The sequence below is a fragment of the Berghia stephanieae genome, chromosome 2, assembly GCF_034508935.2.
Source record: "Berghia stephanieae isolate SIO BIC M18660-M18661 chromosome 2, UCSD_Bste_1.3, whole genome shotgun sequence".
Lineage (NCBI taxonomy): Eukaryota > Metazoa > Mollusca > Gastropoda > Nudibranchia > Aeolidiidae > Berghia > Berghia stephanieae.
In genome coordinates, this window is record NC_088361.1 from 58,197,532 (window position 1) to 58,218,424 (window position 20,893).

Genomic DNA, 20,893 nt, shown 5'->3' on the forward strand with positions numbered 1-20,893 from the left:
AACATTATTTGATCTACAATCCCATTTTTATTGTTTTTATTTTTTTAAAAATAGATTTTGTGCTAACAAGATTTACTTTTATGTGCTCAAAGTGTTTTTAACAAGGTGCCCAAGGCCAACAGCATCTTCAGAAAAAAAAAAAAATTGTTCTCTTTGATCATTCATTCCGTGTTTCTGAGTGACATTTTTTATTTATTTATTCAATTAATTATATATTTTTGTCTCTGTGGTCAGAATGAACAAATTATAGAAACAAAAGAAGATCAATAAAGTTGAAAATTTTAATGGTTGGTGGTATATGAACCGATTTGATGAATAACAAGTTTCTTGTAGGTTGAAAAAAGAAGGCGAATTGTCATTTTGATGTTACAGTTCAAAATGTCAAAAACTTACATTTCATTGATCCATTTGCTTTTTAAAAAAAGGTGAATTTGGTATTTGAGCACTATTTACTTTCATCTTGAGTTAAATATCACTTGATATTAAATGCTTTGGGACACAAATAACCACTAGCATTTTTTCGGAATATTTGGTATTTTTCACGCCTAGTTTGGCATTTTGCATATAATATTTCTGCCAACTTGATAAATGAGTTTGCCAATAATGAAAAGGCCAGGCTTTTGGTTATGGCTGTCGATATTGAATGAATGAATAAATGAATGAATGAATTTATATAGCGCCTAGATCCACAATGTGCTCAGAGGCGCTTTACAATATGCAAATAAAACAAAACAATAAATTAATAATTTAAGCATAAAATCTATCATATTTTAATAGCATCAATCAATTTGTAATTTAATTACCATGCACTGTGCTACAAGATGAAAATTTAGAATATCTATAATATGTACGCCTAATAGAAAAGTTAAACATTAAATGATTTTTTAAAGAGATGTGTTTTAAGTTTCTTTTTAAAATTTTCAAATGTAGGACATTTTTTGAGGGATGAAGGCAGTTGGTTCCATAAGACGGGTGCCGACTGGCTAAAAGATCTCTCACTAAAAGACGATCTACAGCGAGGAACCTGGAAGATATCTTGACCACTGGATCTAAGTTCTCTCTCTGGCACATAGAGATTAACCATATTTTGTAGGTATACAGGAGCTCTCTTATTAAAACATTTAAAAGCATAGCATAGAATTTTGAACAGAATTCGGCTGTTAACAGGGAGCCAATGCAAAGTTATTAAAATCGGCGTTACATGCTCTTTCCCCAGTCACCATTCTAGCAGCACTATTTTCCACTTTCTGAAGCTGTCTAATTATATATTTTGGTGACGATTGTAACAGAGTGTTACAGTAGTCTATTCGGTTTAGTACAAATGGTGTCATTAATGTTTTGACTGTCTCAGTATCCAAAAGATGTCTAATTCAATACATTTTATGAAGATGAAGATGACAAATCTGAGTAACTTTACTAACATGAGCATCCATACACAATCGTGAATCTAAATATGCGCCTAAATTCCTGATATTTCCACCATTTACATCTTAATTTGACTTTCAGCAATGCTCAATGATTCTATTTCTGTTCTTTTCCGGTTATTTCCATAAAAACTTATTATTTCCGTTTTATCCTCATTTAACTTGAATTTATTTAAAACTGTCCAATCTTTTATGTCTTTCATGCACGCTTCCACTCGAGAAACAATGTCCACTCTCGTATCGTTGGTAACAGGGAAATAAATTTGAGTATCATCTGCATACAAGTGAAAATTCAACTCATAGGCCGAGATTATAGCATTTATGGGTGTTGTATACAAGGTATATAAGAGGGGCCCCTGGACAGAACCCTGGGGTACCCCAAACTGCAGAACACTAATATCAGAAAGAGAATCTTCAATGGAAACACGCTGTGTGCGGTCAGAGAGATAAGATTCAAACCAGTCCAAAACATCATTTTGAATATTAAAATCTTTCTGTTTAAGAACAATTTCTGATCAATGGTATCGAATTCGGCACTTAAATCAAGCAGTATGAGCACTGCCGTCTTCTTATCAGCAACATAATTAACAAGATCATTGTGCACTTTGATCAAAGCAGACTCAGTGCAGTGTCCCTTGTGATAAGCAGACTGTACTATTGATCGTAAGTTGCTTTCATCTAAAAAGATATTCAATTTAAAGCATACAATTTTTTCTATTATTTCAGATAACGTACTTAAATTAGACACAGGCCTGAAGTTTTTATAGTTATTTTTGTCCAATGAAGGCTTTTTCAACAAAGGGCGCACAACTGCTTTCTTAAGGCATGCTGGAACTGTCGAGGTGTGAAGACTAGATTGAACGATGTCGAGAATCACCGGCGGCAGCTCTTCTACACAATCCTTTAGAAGCCATGTAGGGATAGGATCAGAGCTGGCATGTCTTCTTCGGCAGTAGTTTGATTACATCTTTGATGTCTTGTAGTGTGGTGACAGACCATTTATCCAAAATGTGGTTCTTTTCTTTATCTACTGCTTTGGATTTTTCAGGCTGTGCAGATTCATGTTGGTCGAGTTGTTTTCTGATGTTGACAATCTTGTTGTCAAAATAAATATTAAAATTTTCAGGGAGCTCATTTGCATTTTGGTAATCTGGTAGTTTTGGTGTTTCTGATTCAGGGTAGGTAAGTCTGTTTATTATTTAGTAAAGCTCGTTTTAGTTGTTTTTATTGTTTTCTATTTCCTCCTTCAGACTGTTTGTCTTTGCTGCTTTGATTTGATTGTTCAATTTTTTTTCTTGCATTAACGTATTGTTCTTTGCTAACATTCTCCTCTTCCAGATCTTTGCAGCTCTTTCCTTGTTTCATTTTACTTTTCTTAATTTTTCTCCACCTTCTTTCCAGTTTTCGTACGATCCGCTTCTGAACACGGACTGCCTCCGTATACTAGGAGCCATTAATAGGCCTGATGGTTATAGTTTTTAATTTATCGGGGGCATGTTTGTCAAATATATTTTTCAGTCTTTGTGGCGGGTTGTGTGTTATTGTTGTGGGATCGAGTCCAACCGATAGCTCAATGGTCTGGATTCGAACTAGTATGCGCGCTATGGCTCTCGTTACCAGCTGCACCACTCAACCTATATCACAAACGGCTCAGGTTTAATCTAGGGGAGTAAAAGAATTGGCTTAGGATCCCTTATAACTTAATTGTATTAATAACAAGTGAGTCAAGACAATAGTAACGCCCAATGCAATAATAACAATTCTATACATAAAGTTTAATTAGATTGTTACAGGAAAAGATAGAAAGAATAAGTATTTATTTAATATCAGGAAGAATAGCTCTAATTGAGTGGATCTAATTTATTATTTATTTATCTATTGTTTTATTAATCGATTCATTTATGATTGATCGATTAAGTTAGTTTTTAATCATTTGTGTCCGTGGAAAATACATTTGAAAATGGTATAAGCCCCTTTGGCTTATCTTTATCCCGCCGGCTTGCTTGACTGAGGCAAATGTATCAGTTAGTTCCAGGGTTGGTGCCTGCTTTGCAGAGTTTTCTGGACATCACAACAGTGTGTTGTAGTTAGGGGCTGACATCAGGGGTTTACCACTGTTCAAGGACTGGGATGCAGGGATTCGGCACGACTTGGTGCTCCAAGGACACGGAAAAGGACAAGGACCAGGACCAGGACCAGGACCTCCATTTAAGAGTTAAAACAACAAGGTCTTAGAGCCAATCGAGTTTGTCTTTCGCCACCGAATCGTCCTGAGCGACACATCATAATAGCCTTTATTTGCCGATAAAGGCAAGGAGAAGCAGTAACTCCATGATAATGGTAGTTAGTATATGTTTTACACATCAACTGACAGTCGAGCTATCTTACATGATGAGAATTCAACAGGGTTGTGTCCCTGGTATTTCTTTATTTATTTTTATTAATTATAATTGAGGTTATGATGTGTGGCCGGCGATTGGCGGTGGGGTACAGACATTCAAGCAATATACATATTGAATATAAATGAAATGATAACATAGATCATAAACAACTGTTAACTATAAAATAAGATACATATAGATATAGTTTTGTACAGGTATTCCAACTTACGAACATCCATGGAATAGCACAATTAAAATATATATACAAACTATAATATTAATAATAGACAGATTAAATTGAATTCACAGTAATATCTCGTTCCACTTTGAATGTTAACCAATAATTCATTTTACCTCCAGCCGAGGGATGACAAACTTTTACAAGTTTGAAATTGGAGAGATAGCTCTTCTCTTGGGCTTCTTAGCGTGAGTGTGATTAGATTCAGAGATGAATTTGGTTTTGTGAAATGAAAATAGCCAATCAGAAGAATGTTCCTGTTTTAGATAGCCAATGATATTCATAGGCTTTGACTAATACGGAGTAACGGAGAATTACCGGAGAGATAGACAGAAATTGCAATTTTAGCGACTCTTGAACGAGACAAGACCTCAGGGCCTAGGCATGATGGCGTCTTGTTTGGAAAAGGTAATTAGCAGGTGGCATGAATACAATGGGCAGACAATTTGAACAGGTAAATAAGCCTTAAGCTGAAAGTGAGTGTTCCGTTATACAATGGAAATGTTTCCCACCTAACGACCAAAATTTCCGTTAGAAAGATTTGGAGCTTTATTGGAGAAAGGCTGTCCATGTTTTGATTATCTTACTGGAGGTGTTAATCAAATATATGTCTCGTCCACTAGGTTTGAAGTGGTTTTGAAACGAGACGCTGACGAATGATAAAGAAATCACGCAGTGAAAGAAAATCGATCGTCACATTCTCCCCCTCTTGAAAAATCTCCTTGTGAGATTAAAATTAAGTCTCGTTTAAAATCATCTGAGAATTGTGGACAATAAGATAGTACTGCAGGTACAGTTATGTTGTTGTGACGTCATCGGATAAGAGATGAACGATTGTCGGGTCATTGAGGTCAGGTTATAGCAAAGTAGAGGTTATTCCTATTTTGCTCGCGGCAGTCTTCGTAATGTAAGGTGTGTTGGGGTCAGGTAAGCGCAGCACGGGTTGTGACGTCAGGGTCCTTTTTCTAGCGCAGAAATTGTCCTCGCAGTGTGAAGCGTTCCTGGTTTGTCCAACATTTTTATATTCAGGAGTTACGGTTCCTCTCTGATTTCATTGCTTGGCAACATTATGATTCCTTATCTTGGCATCATTTTGATTTATTATCTTGGTATCGTGTTGATTCCATATCTTTGATACATTTGGATTCCGTTTCTTGGCCTCATTTTGATCCAGATTGTGTGAAACATTTTTCCTGCGTTTCCTTGTATCATTCTGACTCCGATTCTGTGAAACCTTGTGAGTCCATTTACATGTATCGTTTTGATTCCATATTTCTGATACATTTGGATTCCGTTTCTTGGCCTCATTTTGATCCAGATTGTATGAAACATTTTTGCTGCATTTCCTGGTATCGTTCTGACTCCAATTTCGTGAAACCTTGTGAGTCCATTTCCATGTATCATCTTGATTCCATTGCTTGAGATCATTTTTATTCCGTCTCTTTGTGCGTGAATAATGTCTCATGATGTTTGCGCCCGTGTATTGAACGGGAGTGTTTACAGTCCTAATCGAACCTAAGGTTACTGGAGCTGTGTTTATTTGATCTGGTTTCCATTGGCATTTTTGACATGACTTTATATGGCTCTTGATGTCATCCGAAATACCAGGCCAGAAATAGTGGGCTGAGATGCGCTCCGTTGTGGCAGTGATTCCCACATGTCCTTTGAAAGGTATGTTGTGTCCCATGTCTAGAATCTGTCGGCGATGCGTAGAGGGGACGACGAGCTGATGGCGTTTTTTGCCAGAGACTCTGTATAACAACTCTTGTTGTATTATGAATTCTCCCTTTTCATTCTTGTCACTAGCTTCCGTCACTTTGGCGAAGTAGCGTGAGAGAGTCGTGTCCTCGGTCTGTGCCTTCCTCATTTCCTTTGGTCCAGGATTATTTGGTGATAACGGTGGCATATTCCGTTGATCCTGTGCTCTTGTCCTTATGTGACAGGCGTGAAATGGGTGTTTGGGCGTTCCGAGAAATATGTATTTGCATCCAAGGATGAGAGGGTGAGTAGGTGCGTCTAGTACTCCTGCAGGTATAGTTCCTACTACGTATGGAGATGATATCTCGATATTAGCTATCGGAAGTGGCAGAGATGGGCTGTCTGTAGTGGCGCATTGAATCTCGATAATCTCGCCTGTGAATTGGTCCGGCCGAACCAAGTCGCGAGCTACAACCGCGAGATAGTCCAATCCCGTGTCGTAGAGAACGGTCACATTCTGTCCATTTACTTTGACTGTGTCAATGACTGGAGGGTGATTCGAAGATTCTTTTGTTTTATGAAGTGAGTGGTTCCCAACTGTGCGACCTACATTTACACTGACAGGTTTTCCCTTTTGATGGCTGTTATGTTTGTTGTCGCGACGGCATTCCTCTGTCAAATGTCCTTTCATATTACAGTAACTGCAGTATACGTGTTGTTTGTGTTGTGTTGTGTTACTTCTTTCGTATTGGCTATTGTTATTCTTCTTTTCATGTGGTGGTGGAGATGCAGCTCTATCTTCATGTGAGGTGGACCGGTTTTGAATCCGGTTTTGTCTCCTTTCTGTGAGGTGATTTTCTTGCGCTGTGGCAAAACGGTCAGCACATGTTACGATATCGTCCAGTTTATGAGCGCCTTGCTCATCGACAAACCGACGGACATCCAGGGGCATTGCATCTCTCAGCTGTTCCACCATTATAAGATGGTTTAATCCCTCATAAGTGTCGGGGTTGCCAGATAGTTTTAACCATTGTTGGAGGCTGAGTTGTAGATGATCTGCCAACCGGTGGTATGTTTCATGTCTGTCCTTCTTTAATGTTCGGAATCGTCTACCATCGGATTCTGCGCTGACATCAAAATGTCTCAGTAGGGATGACTTTAACTCCTGAAAGTTATTTTTGTTGTCCTGTGTCAGGCGAGTATAAACATCATAGGCTTTGCCCTTGAGATGCTGAGACGCTTTGAGTGCCCATTTGTCCTCCGGAAGATCATATGAGATCGCTAACTCCTGGAATCGCGTTAACCATTGATCAATCCCTTCAATGTGTGGGTTGAAAGTTTCTACCGGGAATGACATTACCAATGCTTCCATTGCCCTGACTGGATGGAATGGGGCTATGGGTAGAGAGCCGGTTTTCTGCAACTTCCCTTGTTAAAGAAACTTCCATTTCCTTTTGGCGTGTGCGCTGCATTTCCGCCTGAGTACGCTCTCTCTCTGTCTCCAAATCCATTTCAAGCTCCTTGTTTCTGAGTTGGATCTCTTTATCTTTCATAACCTTTTCATACTCACGTTTCCTCTTTTCCTCCTCTTCTAGTCTGGCAATCTCTTTCTCCGCATTCTCCGTTACATAGGCGGATAACTGTTCACCTGATAGGCCTAATTCTTTTCCTAACTGGATAAACTCGCGTCTAATTGTAACACCAGTAGCCATGGCTGATTAATTACAGATTGAACAACTGCAGAAGGTGAATGAGAATGATGCGATAGATGGAATTGAACCAGAAAGAGTAGGGCAGAAAGCAAACAAATGGAACTTTGCCAGTAAGGGTTAAATATGAATGAAGAATTCTGAAGCACAGATAATGAATGATAGTGAAGTAAGTGACAACACACTGTTGAAAAGTGCTAGGTTTCGCTAAGCCAAATTCCAATATATGACACACACAGTCACACAATACTTAGAAAGAGTAGTTATTGCCTGGGGCTAAATTTGGCGTGCTCGTGTCAATAGAGAGATAATACTATTTACCGTTACACGCATAAACAACAACTTGCAAGATGACCTAACGAAGTTAGAGTGACTGTAATTTTTTAAAATTAAGATTTGTTTAACTTAATTTTTGAAGGGGGGGGGGGGGGTTACTCTCGGCTGGAGGTCCAAATTTTATGGCAACAATGGCATAACAAAGGTGGCAATGAAATAACAATTTATGTTTTGTAAACTGCTTTAAAATTACGTTGCCTAATTATGCATAATTAAAATAACATGGTTGTCATAATCATAATCCTAAATCAGTGTTAGTAAACTAATTATAGATTAGTGAAAATATAGAAAAATGGGCATGTTCCAATTTCAAATGTAACCACCATGACTTTCCAATAATAAATAAGATTTCTTCCCTATGATATTTGTAATTAATTAATCAAATGATTTATTGATTGGTTTGATTTAAGGTAGATATATTTACGAGCCCCCAATGTAATAGAATGCTATTGTTAAATTGAGATAGTAGCAGAAGTAAATAATGGGTGTTTAAATATTATATCTAAATTAATGACTCACATATTATATTATATTAAAGATTCATAATCCCGGACGAGCCTACCACTTTGTGGCGGGTTGTGTGTTATTGTTGTGGGATCGAGTCCAACCGATAGCTCAATGGTCTGGATTCGAACTAGTATGCGTGCTATGGCTCTCGTTACCAGCTGCACCACTCAACCTATATCATAAACGGCTCAGGTTTAATCTAGGGGAGATCAAGAATTGCCTTAGGATCCCTTATAACTTAATTGTATTAATAACAAGTGAGTCAAGACAATAGTAACGCCCAATGCAATAATAACAATTCTATACATAAAGTTTAATTAGATTGTTACAGGAAAAGATAGAAAGAATAAGTATTTATTTAATATCAGGAAGAATAGCTCTAATTGAGTGGATCTAATTTATTATTTATTTATCTATTGTTTTATTAATCGATTCATTTATGATTGATCGATTAAGTTAGTTTTTAATCATTTGTGTCCGTGGAAAATACATTTGAAAATGGTATAAGCCCCTTTGGCTTATCTTTATCCCGCCGGCTTGCTTGACTGAGGCAAATGTATCAGCTAGTTCCAGGGTTGGCGCCTGCTTTGCAGAGTTTTCTGGACATCACAACAGTGTGTTGTAGTTAGGGGCTGACATCAGGGGTTTACCACTGTTCAAGGACTGGGATGCAGGGATTCGGCACGACTTGGTGCTCCAAGGACACGGAAAAGGACAAGGACCAGGACCAGGATCCGGACCTCCATTTAAGAGTTAAAACAACAAGGTCTTAGAGCCAATCGAGTTTGTCTTTCGCCACCGAATCGTCCTGAGCGACACATCATAATAGCCTTTATTTGCTGACAAAGGCAAGGAGAAGCAGTAACTCCATGATAATGGTAGTTAGTATATGTTTTACACATCAACTGACAGTCGAGCTATCTTACATGATGAGAATTTAACAGGGTTGTGTCCCTGGTATTTCTTTATTTATTTTTATTAATTATAATTGAGGTTATGATGTGTGGCCGGCGATTGGCGGTGGGGTACAGACATTCAAGCAATATACATATTGAATATAAATGAAATAATAACATAGATCATAAACAACTGTTAACTATAAAATAAGATACATATAGATATAGTTTTGTACAGGTATTCCAACTTACGAACATCCATGGAATAGCACAATTAAAATATATATACAAACTATAATATTAATAATAGATAGATTAAATTGAATTCACAGTAATATCTCGTTCCACTTTGAATGTTAACCAATAATTCATTTTACCTCCAGCCGAGGGATGACAAACTTTTACAAGTTTGAAATTGGAGAGATAGCTCTTTTCTTGGGCTTCTTAGCGTGTGTGTGATTAGATTCAGAGATGAATTTGGTTTTGTGAAATGAAAATAGCCAATCAGAAGAATGTTCCTGTTTTAGATAGCCAATGATATTCATAGGCTTTGACTAATACGGAGTAACGGAGAATTACGGGAGAGATAGACAGAAATTGCAATTTTAGCGACTCTTGAACGAGACAAGACCTCAGGGCCTAGGCACGATGGTGTCTTGTTTGGAAAAGGTAATTAGCAGGTGGCATGAATACAATGGGCAGACAATTTGAACAGGTAAATAAGCCTTAAGCTGAAAGTGAGTGTTCCGTTATACAATGGAAATGTTTCCCACCTAACGACCAAAATTTCCGTTAGAAAGATTTGGAGCTTTATTGGAGAAAGGCTGTCCATGTTTTGATTATCTTACTGGAGGTGTTAATCAAATATATGTCTCGTCCACTAGGTTTGAAGTGGTTTTGAAACGAGACGCTGACGAACGATAAAGAAATCACACAGTGAAAGAAAATCGCTCGTCACAGTCTTGAATTGCAAGTTTCAACTTTTTCTGACACACATTTGATTTTGGAAATCGCAGGTACAAGGTTTATCTTAATATCTTGTTTAAATTTATGTAAATCAATGTTTTTGGTTTTCTTGTACACAATTGTGTACAAGAAAACTGATCATTGGCAGACACCTGTCAAATATAAATTAAAGTCAGTCAAAGTAACTGTGGTATAAATGAAAAGCGTTTCTAATAACATGTCCAAATAAAATCAGGACAAAGAAAAAACATTGTGATAGTGTGAGACAGGCAACGATCCTTCTACAGTCCAAAGTAGGGGTATGAGCTGAGTCAGTGTGATATGGGCAAAATATAATTTCTTCTGAACTCTTTTTCTATTTCTATATCACTTCTACCCTCTGCCTCCTGCCCACATTGTGTCGTCCTCTCCTCTCTATGCACACGCACATTGGAGTCCGAATAGCCACGGGAGACTATTCAGACTCGAGTCCGAATTGCTACTTCGTATTCGGAACGTAGAAGCCTGGGCCTAGCATAGATCTAGTCTTTAAATAGCTAGACCTCTTACTCTTACGCTATCAATATCAATATCACCACAGCGAGAATTATGATAACATTGTCATTCTAGATCTAGGTAGTATAAACAGCCAGTTAACAAATTTAAAACTGAACACAACAGGAATGAAGCTGAAAATCTAGGTGACTGGCACTGACACCATTATTATTATTCATCTATTAGAATTGGAAGAAGCCTGTGTATAGTCTGTATCTTCTTAGCAGTTGATTAAAGAGTGCAGATAGAAGTAGGGAGTCGTGGGTGGAAACTGATCAATTACGACCGCAATTTAGAAATTATCTAAAAAAAATCATAACAAAAAATGTTTTTATTCGCTAAAACGGGATGTCACAAAACTCATGATGATTTAATTCACAACTTACTTCAAAGAATCAATCGATATATTTGGAAATTCACAGAACAATGTCGTCCATCGCCAATAAACATTCCTTCCGTCTTGTTGATAAAAATAACAAACATGACCTCTTAACCTTTCCGTAAAACTATTGTTTCGAATAATACAACAAAACAACAATATTAAGAATTCCCATCAGAATTGCAATATCAGGATTACATTATTCTTTTTGAGTTTTTGTTTACAATAGCCATTGATTTAAAAATAAATTGTATGCTTCTTTTCGGTGAAAGCGACAAAAATACGCTGTCAACTTTTTGTTTAAAATGCGAATAAAGAAAAGAATCAACATTGACCATAACATTAACCTGCGAACTTGCATACAAATTAGTTACCAACCTTGCCTTTACCTTGTTAAATATTAATAAATGAATATCTTCATTTATTTATTTATTTGTCTATAAAAGCTATTGACAGTGATCTACGTATACGAAGTGACACTGCAGGACATTGTTACTATCCAAAAATACAACACAGAGGCTTACAAAAAGAAGAACCCAAGCCAATGAGAGGAGTCCCCGTTTACATTTAAAAGACACTGATGCAATCTTTTTGAGCTAAACATAGTAGGTGACGATTCTGGGCAATAAGATATGTTTTTCCATAGCGGGGTAAATCGACCCCTTTACTACCTACATTTTCATGTCTTCTTTGAGATAAGCACTGGATAGCTGTCCGTGTAGGTCTAAAATTTACAGTGCAAAGACGGAACCGAATGGTCACGGGGGAAAATGCGTTATAGTAGACGGGTTTTACATGGGTTTTCATTTTTTTCCTCTCATGAATGGGCATAAAATACACAGCACCTTTTTATATTATATCCATGCCCGCAACCCCGCTAAACCATTTGTGTTTGATGACGCACTGCATACCTCGCTCGGTATGTGCATCTTATTTCTAGACAGTGAACAAAAAAAAATGTTTTTATGCGGGTTGTATGTGTGCGTGCGCGCGCGCGTGTGTGTTTACGTGCGTGTATGTGGGTTTGCGTGCGTGTGTGCGTCTTCGTGTTGGTTGTTTTGTCTTTGTCTTCTTGCTGCAGTTTTTTAAAAAACCAAACAAACCCAATGTGGTTGTTACACTTTATTTTAGTCTATCCATCTAACATCTTCTGAGTTTCTGATAAGTACAATCATTAGTAGGCTACTATCAGATTGCGGGCTTGGGACCGGACCGCCTTAAGTGTGGATCCCGGGATGGCCGAGGCGTCCCTGACTTCGAACAGAACTGCATATGCGAGACGAATTCAATCCCTCGAGGGGGCGGGGACATCGACTCCTCGAAACTGGAGAAGTTGCCAGGCTTTTTCCACCAGCAATAGGGGACATTGGGTGGGTACAATAACAGTCAGCTTCGGTCAGTGGAGACTTGTCACCTGTCCATCATGTACCTGTTGTGGCCAGGGACCCGGAACTGCAGAGCATCAAGTTGAACGGTGCGTTGTGACGAAGAATGAGTTTGCGTCCTTGAGAGATCTTCATAACATATTAGTGTGAGCATCATTAGAAGCTGCCGCCGGCCCATCCTTTTCGTGTTCAGCTCATTGTGGGCGAAATGGAAATGATAACGAGTTCCCTATGCATTGCGATTACCCCCCCCCCCCCCTAAAAAAAAAAAAGAAAAAGCAAAGCAAAACAAAACAAACTCATGACATTCGCCAGCTGGATATAACGTACCAGCACACAAAACTATGTGTGACATTGAACGTTTAAAGTCTGATTGATAAAAATGACTGGCGAGAAACAAAACAAAAAGGTGAGTGACGTCAAATTCGTTCCTTCTATATGACCATGCCAATCACGTAGAAAACGTTTAATGATCCAAGCCTACCCTTGATGCCTAGACCCCTCAACGGTCACTGGTGACTAAGCCCCATCCAGGAACGTTTTCATTAATCCGGCCATCTCCACATGACAATAACAAATTTTGTTCTCATGGGTTCTTGAGATTTTAAAAAACCAAAGAATGATTGGTGCCTTATATTCTCGACCCTTCAATAATTGGTCGTTTTAACAGCTTTCATGTAAACAGCTGTCAGCTCATTCCTCAATTCTTGGGTACATATCGTATGAGGAGAGGATTGGGTCTGTGATCACGGGTGTAGAATTTCAAGATGACCTTATGAATTCTCAAGTGAGGCAAGGCATAGAGGTAAAAAAAAAAAGGCATATTTGTGTTCCAGTTACATTTGAAACACACGACGGATCTCATCTCATTGACGAAAAGTAAAACAAATTGAGCTTTGATATAGTGCAATATCCACTAAACGTGCACAGTGCCCTTTGCAAGAGACATGAGAATTGAAAAATGCTATTAAAAACTCGGGAACATCGGCCAATAAAAGTTGTTCAAAAAAAAAAAAAAAGTTATAACTATAAGGAAAAACAATATCAAAAATCAAATTTATTCGTATAATAGTTGCTTTTCAACCGATTTTTCTGAAACAAAGACCAATTTTCTTTCTTTTTTCTTTTTTTCTTTTCCAAACTATTTTCGACAATTACTCACTGTACTTAATGATATACCTTACTTTTAATTTTTACTGAAAGAAAAGAAAAAAAAAGAAAGATGTCAAGTTTTATACACGAGCAATATCGTCAACGTAATCCTTTTTCGGCTGGCCATGTCTTCGTTTTGGACTCTGGAGAACTCGACTCCCGAGTCAGCAAGAATGTTACTTAGCAGTGGATCAACGATGATGATATTTTTAGCCTCTAAATATCCTTCTCAAATTTGTCTTTTTTTTTGTGAACGCGATATTGTAACTGTTAAGCGCACAGAGCATGATAGGTTATGGCTATACTAGTGCTATATTATTATTATTATTATTATTATTATTATTATTATTATTATTATTATTATTATTATTATTATTATTATTATTATTATTATTATTATTATTATTATTATTATTATTATTATTATTATTATTATTATTATTATTATTATTATTATTATTATTATTATTATTATTATTATTATTATTATTATTATTATTATTATTATTATTATTATTATTATTATTAATATTATTATTATTATTATTATTATTATTATTATTATTATTAATTATCATCATCATCATCATATCAACTCTTCTTCTCCGTGAGTTACATTGGCTTCCTGTTGAAAAAAGAGTTGCCTATAAGATTTGTACTGTTGTCTACAAATCCCTGAGCACGAACAGTCCCTCCTATGTTAAAGACCTTCTAAACATATATGTCCCCAATAGAAACTTGAGGTCAAGCAATGACCAATCAATCCTTGTCAAACCTAAGCCATTGCGTAAAATAGGTGAACAGTCTTTTCAATTTTCGACCCCCCATTTTTGGAACTCTCTCCCGTCACACGTGAGATGCTCGGATTCGTTGACAACGTTCAAATCTCGCTTAAAGTTTTATCTTTTTACGTCATAATGTTGCAATATTATTTTCATATTTTGTTGTTGTTAAATTGAATTCGTATCACGTTTCCTTCACACTTGTCTCACTGTAATATGTTTTGTTTTATATCACTGTAAAGCGCCTCGAGCCTGTGACAACGGGGTAAAGCGCTATAAAAATGCCATTTATTATTATTATTATTATTATTATTATTATTATTATTATTATTATTATTATTATTATTATTATTATTATTATTATTATCATCATCGTCGTCATCGTCTTCTTTTTCTTTTCTTCTCCTTCTTCTTCTTCTTCTTCTTCTTCTTCTTCTTCTTCTTCTTCTTCTTCTTCTTCTTCTTCTTCTTCTCCCCCCCCCCTCACCCTCTCTCTCTCTATCTATCTCTCTCTCTCTCTCTCTCTCTCTCTCTCTCTCGCTCGCTCGCTCGCTCTCTTTTTTATTTTTCTTCTTCTCCCTCCTCCTCCTCTTCTTCTTCTCTCTTTCTCTACCACGATCTCTACCCTCTCTCTCTCTCTCTCTCTCTCTCTCTCTCTCTCTCTCTCTCTCTCTCTCTCTCTCTCTCTCTCTCTCTCCGTCATTTATTAACGTTGCCTTTTTCTGTCTGTCGTATTGTCTACATAGCCCAAAATTTCTTATCACAAACCGTCCTGATCTTGGTGCACATAATATTTGCAGATAATCGAAACCAACTATGAGCATCATCTAAGTGCAAGTCGTCCGGGTCAATTTCAGTGCATAAACTTACCAATTCTCTTTTTCTAAACCCTGTGAATACAACACCCCATTCCTTTAAATATTTTTGACGTTGTTTTAAAAACAAAACAACCCCCCCCCCCCCCCCATAAATAAAAAATAAAATAAAAAATAGCCATTTTATTATCCCAACTGAACAGCAAAAAAGACGAAGAAACAATGTGGTGTTTATTCTTTACGAAACCCGACAAAGTTATGGGAAGCAGGCAGCAGTGGGGGGTGAACCAGGGACTTAGGGAAGTATACACCGGTGGGGAGTGAACTGGGAATATGGGAGGAGGATGGTGGTTCTTTTTTTTTAACGAAACCCGCCGAAACCGACCAAAGTTATAGGAAGTAGGCAGCAGTGGGGAGTGAACCAGGGACTTAGGGAAGTATACACCGGTGGGGAGTGAACTGGGAATATGGGAGGAGGAGGGTGGTTCTTTTTTTTACGAAACCCGCCGAAACCGACCAAAGTTATGGGAAGTGGGCAGCAGTTGGGAGTGAACCTGGGACCATGGGAAGAGGATATTGGAGGGAAATGAACCTGGGACGATGGGAAGAGGATACCAGAGGGAAATGAAACTGGGACAATGGGAGATGGTTACCAGTGTGAATTGAAGCCGGACTATATGGGAGTTGGGTAACAGAGGGGAATGAACTTGACATTATGGGAGGTGGGTACCAATGGAGAATGAACCTGGGACTCTGGGAATAGGATATCATTGGGAAATGAACCTGGGACTATGAGAGATGGACACCAGTGGGAATTGGAAAACTGTTTTGTTCAGCGAGGAGAGTCGTGTCAACATGACAGACAGAACTAGACAGATACGAATACAAAACGGAACAAGATTTGATGACAAAAATGTGATGGAAATTTTAACCATTTATTAGAGACGTTGGCATGGTGGTCTAGGGCGATATTTATTCTAATTGCAAGGGGAGCTGCAAGATCTGGGCCGGACGTCCCGCTTGCTGAAAGGAAATCGATGTGCATTTCGAACCCAACACCTCTCATTTCCAGGTGCATTGATCGCCGCGTAATCCTGTCTGACAGAGATTACTGCATATGGCCTCTCGTGTATTATTGATATTGTGTCCATAACAGCACCTTTCCGTGGTGTTCCCTATTTCTACTGAGTTTGCTATGGGTACGACCGAGTCCCCGGCGGTATAACCGGGCTAGGGAGTAGGTGGGACCCCTTCCTCTTAAGGTGCAGGAGGCAGAACCCACCGGTGAGTGGTACACGCTCTGCTCCTCACCCACCCACCTCACACTCATTCTGTAGTGTGGTGTCTTCTGCATGTCCTTACTTTTCTTAATCTACCCCTATAGCTCATACTTGTTCCTAGTGCTGTAACTTCTATATTCCCTCTTTGGTCGGCCTGTGACCCATGTCTCCTGTATGACTATCTGTGATTGATTGCAATCATGTATCCTTCTTTAAAAATTGAGATTTTTAGGGGAAAGGGCCGGAATCCCTTTGTTTAAGGCCCACAGAATCTCTCATCGACACAAATGACCCAGAACGTGACGATCCTCTGTTTACGAAATATGGCCCTTTAAGCAGAAATAATAACTGAAATAGATAACTGCAAGCCAGGAAGCAGTAGGTGGCGGGGAATGGGCGACCGTTAATTATGAAAGAGACTGTGGGAAAGACAGGATGAAGGCTACTTGGCTAAACCCTATAAGAATTAATTATTTGAGGAACATGCATCTGCAGCTCAACTCCTGATGTTATGCAGCTGACAAGGAATACAGGTTAGGGTGGGAAGGCAGACCAGAGACTCCCCAGCATGCCATTCTAATTACAAAACTGATTCCGTTTTTATCCAAGGCACTGTGAATGCCTTACAATGTCAACAAAATATCCTCATCGACCATTCCGTTCCGAGACTGAACCTCAATAAGTCAAAAATTTCCAGCAGGTAATGCCCGACTTCACATCACCAGGGCCCGTTTTCATGGAAAGCGGGCTAGATTTAGTTATTTACTAGTCTCGTCAATGACTTGCTAGTTATAAGCCTAAGCGGAGCAAGGGACTAAAAAAATCGGATTTCATGAACGCTTTCTAGTCTCTGACTAGCTATTCTCTTGCCTAGAAGTAGAAGTGGGCGTTGTAAGGACGGTGACTAATTCGGCTATTTTGTGCTGGTAACATCACGCTCTCTAGTACACGATGGCAGGTAAGATACCAGCCTTCATACATTCAACGCAAAGGATTTCCAAAGAGGAAATTAGCAACACATCCGGTATAGATAATATTTTGTTCCTTTTCATATTTTAACTTACTTTTGCCATGATGAATCAAATCACGTGACTGTCGACTGGTTGACTACAATGATGTCCATGGTCGACTGTCAGTTGTATATTTAGGCATTGAAACTTAAACAAATCGAACCAAAATAAAAACAACAAACAAACAAAATAAAAAGTGTGCTGATGAATCACATTAGTTCAGTCAGTTACAATGCCAGCAGAATAAATTTTGTCTGCACTATACTTTCTAATCGTTTTTTTTTTTTTTAATTAAAATTTTTTTAATTTTTTTTTTTTTGGGGGGGGGGGGGGGGGGGGGGGGGGGGGGGGAGGTGTTCTTTGACGGAAATCCTTCGATTTCGAGTTTCCGTTCACTTGCAACTCGCAAGCCGATTAGATTGTTTCTATTTTTAGTTCTTACTCACAAAAAGGTATACTTTCGACGATATGCACCTATCTAAGTTTTTTAAAACCAGTGTCAATAGCAACAGGACACTTTTTGCCTCTATCATTCGTAACCGACGTATTTTCCTTCCGAATCAAAGCTCTCTCAATCTAAAAATAGCTGCTATCTTGTCGACGCTATGATGTATCCTATTAACTAGTCTCAGACTAAGCTTGAAGTCCGGCCTCAGCAAATGACTAAAACTTGGCCACACTTAGTCCGACGGTGCCGTGATTTTAGCCTGGTATTTTCTTGGTCAGTTCACATGAAATCCGATTTTTTCAAGTCCTTGACTGAAGTCAGAGTCCGCGTTCATGAAACGGGCCCAGAAGATGCAAGGAATACTTGCAACAGAATCATGTGAAAATATTGCTGTGGTCAGCATGATCACCAGACTTGTCCTCAATCGAGCTTTGGTGGAATGTTTTAGACAAGCGTAATTGAACCAGAAATCTACAAACTATTGTCGACTTGTCTCAGTTTCTATCAGAAGAATAGGACAGATTAAGACTAGGATTGTACACTGCCAGTCTTTCAGGGGTTGGGCACGCCAAGCTCTTATAAGTTATCCCGAAATAAAGAAATCAGGTGCCCACTAGCCAGCTTAGCCAATTGAAATTGGCATCTTGAAACACACTATTTCAAAACATGAATGGTGTCTTTAGTGTGTCTTTAACTGTATAGATAGTAGCTACATCTTCTTGCCATCACATAACGCAGCCATCGTTATATATGTATCACCATGGCTACGCACATACCCACCACCATATGCCCAGCATGTGTGACCATCCATCTGAAAATGGAACTATATACAGATAACATAATTTTGTATTAATCATAAACTATGTTTGAGATAAATCTGCTTTGTTAAAATATATGACTGTCATTTCATGAACAGCAAAAGTCTAATAATTTGAAATTGTATTTTATCTTTATTAAGTACATTTTCACAACTTCTACTTTTCACTTAACTCCCGGTGAATTCTACACATAAATGAAGAAATTCTCAACAAGCTCAGCCTACTTTTTGTTCACCATCTTTTTTGGACAGTTTGTCAAGTATCATCCCCGACGTTGAAAAAAAGAAGAAAAACTTTTAAGAATTATAAAAATGATTTGTTTTATTGTAAATAACATCATATTAAAAAAAAAAAGGTTCTCGTTTATTTATTATCGCACTTTTAGGAATATATTGGATGGAATTTAAGAGTTATATGGCAAGCATGATATAGACACATGATATAGTCTTGGAAATATAAATATAGATAAATAGGATGTCATGATCAGCTGATAGTTTTGTTCAGAGAGTCGTTAAATGTTAATCCCGATCTCAGACTCAAGAACACAAACACTGCAGCACTCGGTTTTATGTTGTTGATTTGTAGAATTCTTTAAATATAACTAGATTTCATGATTCTACTTTCTGGTTATACAAAGTTTAATGGGAAATAATTTGTTCTGATTAATCTCTTATGAGTTTCATTGTCAACAAGGATTTTTTTGGTTTTTGTTGTTGTTTGTTTTGTTTTCGTCTTTAATGGTTTTACGGCGCTTGCGACACAGTTGGTCATGTCAGCGCCATTAAAAAAAAAAAAAAGAAAAGGAATGGAATAGTCAAAATATTCTAGATTTACAATCAAAGCACCCAAGAATAAGTAAGACAAAGAGGAATTGGTTCAAATAGGAACAGATGTAGATTCCAAAAGCAGCATATCATCAATGTACCTAGTTTGAGATCACCTTAAGTCTTATCCAGACACCAGCAAAGGATCCCACTAAGAGGAACATAATCAAATGTTTACAGAATATATAACGAACAATACATAACAGAGAGATAATTTACAAGGAAAAAATATCATCTCCCAAAATTATAGTTTAACATTTGACTGTTTCCGACCCAGTCAAGGACTCCAGTCAGGGAATGGGACAAAACTAAGTCATCCCATTCCAAGACAAAGACAGAAAGCAACTCGGTAAACAAATAAAAGGGGGTTAGAAGACTAGTTAGAAGACACAACAAAGAGTCAGGTCTGAAGCAGCCGTAGAATAATATTACGCTACACTGAGAAAGCGATTCGCTGACAACAAACTACATCAGCAGCAACAACACAATAATAATAATAATAATAATAATAATAATAATAATAATAATAATAATAATAATAATAATAATAATAATAATAATAATGATGATGATAATGATAATGATAATGATAATAATAATAATAAAAATAATAATAATAATAATAATAATAATAATAATAATAATAATAATAATAATAATAATAATAATAATAATAATAATAATAATAATAATAATAATAATAGTACGAGGGTGAGTCAGAAACGTAATGGAACTCTACTTATTACTTTAAAACAAATTGAATCAATATCATGCATCATACCTCAAATTAAAGCTTGACATTAGCCGAGTAGAATGCTACTTCTCAACATAGTCTCCGCCTCTCTCAATAGCAACAGTCCACCTTTTTGTAAGGTCCTAAAACCCCGTCCTCGTAAAACTGAGTTGACTGAACTTTGAGCTATTTTTTCACGACTGCCTTGGCTTCTTCATCATCTTCAAAGCGATGTTCCCTCATTGTCGCCGTCATTGGACCAAAAGATAAAAGTCCGAAAGTGTCAACTCGGGTGAATTTATAAGGAGGGTGAGACAGCGTTGTCCATCAAAATTATGTGATTACCTCCCGTCTCCCGGCACATTTGTGTGGTAGGGCATTTTCATGAAGAAGCAATACTCGTTCCATCTCTAAAGCCGGTCTAACTCGCCGAATTCTTGCTTCAAGGTCTATACCGTTCAGAGTTGACAATGGCTGCCTGTGATAGGAAATCAACGAGGATTGCACCTCTATTGTCCCAAAACACTGTTGGCATAATTTTCACAGCTGATTTCTCAGCTTTGAAGTTTTTGGTCTTT

At 37.6% G+C, this 20,893-nt stretch overlaps 1 protein-coding gene across 2 annotated transcripts in view; it reads right to left on the reverse strand.

The window, feature by feature from the left end:
- Positions 1-11,178, reverse strand: part of LOC144965224 (uncharacterized) — a 34,520-nt gene extending 23,342 nt beyond the window's left edge. Inside the window, exon 1 of one of the 2 annotated variants that reach the window (XM_078900328.1) lies at positions 11,076-11,178. The gene's annotated coding sequence lies outside the window, so the exon portion shown is untranslated. The remainder of the gene's footprint in view (positions 1-11,075) is intronic. The other variant, XM_078900329.1, reaches the window with a different exon arrangement.
- Between the last annotated feature and the right edge of the window lie 9,715 nt (positions 11,179-20,893).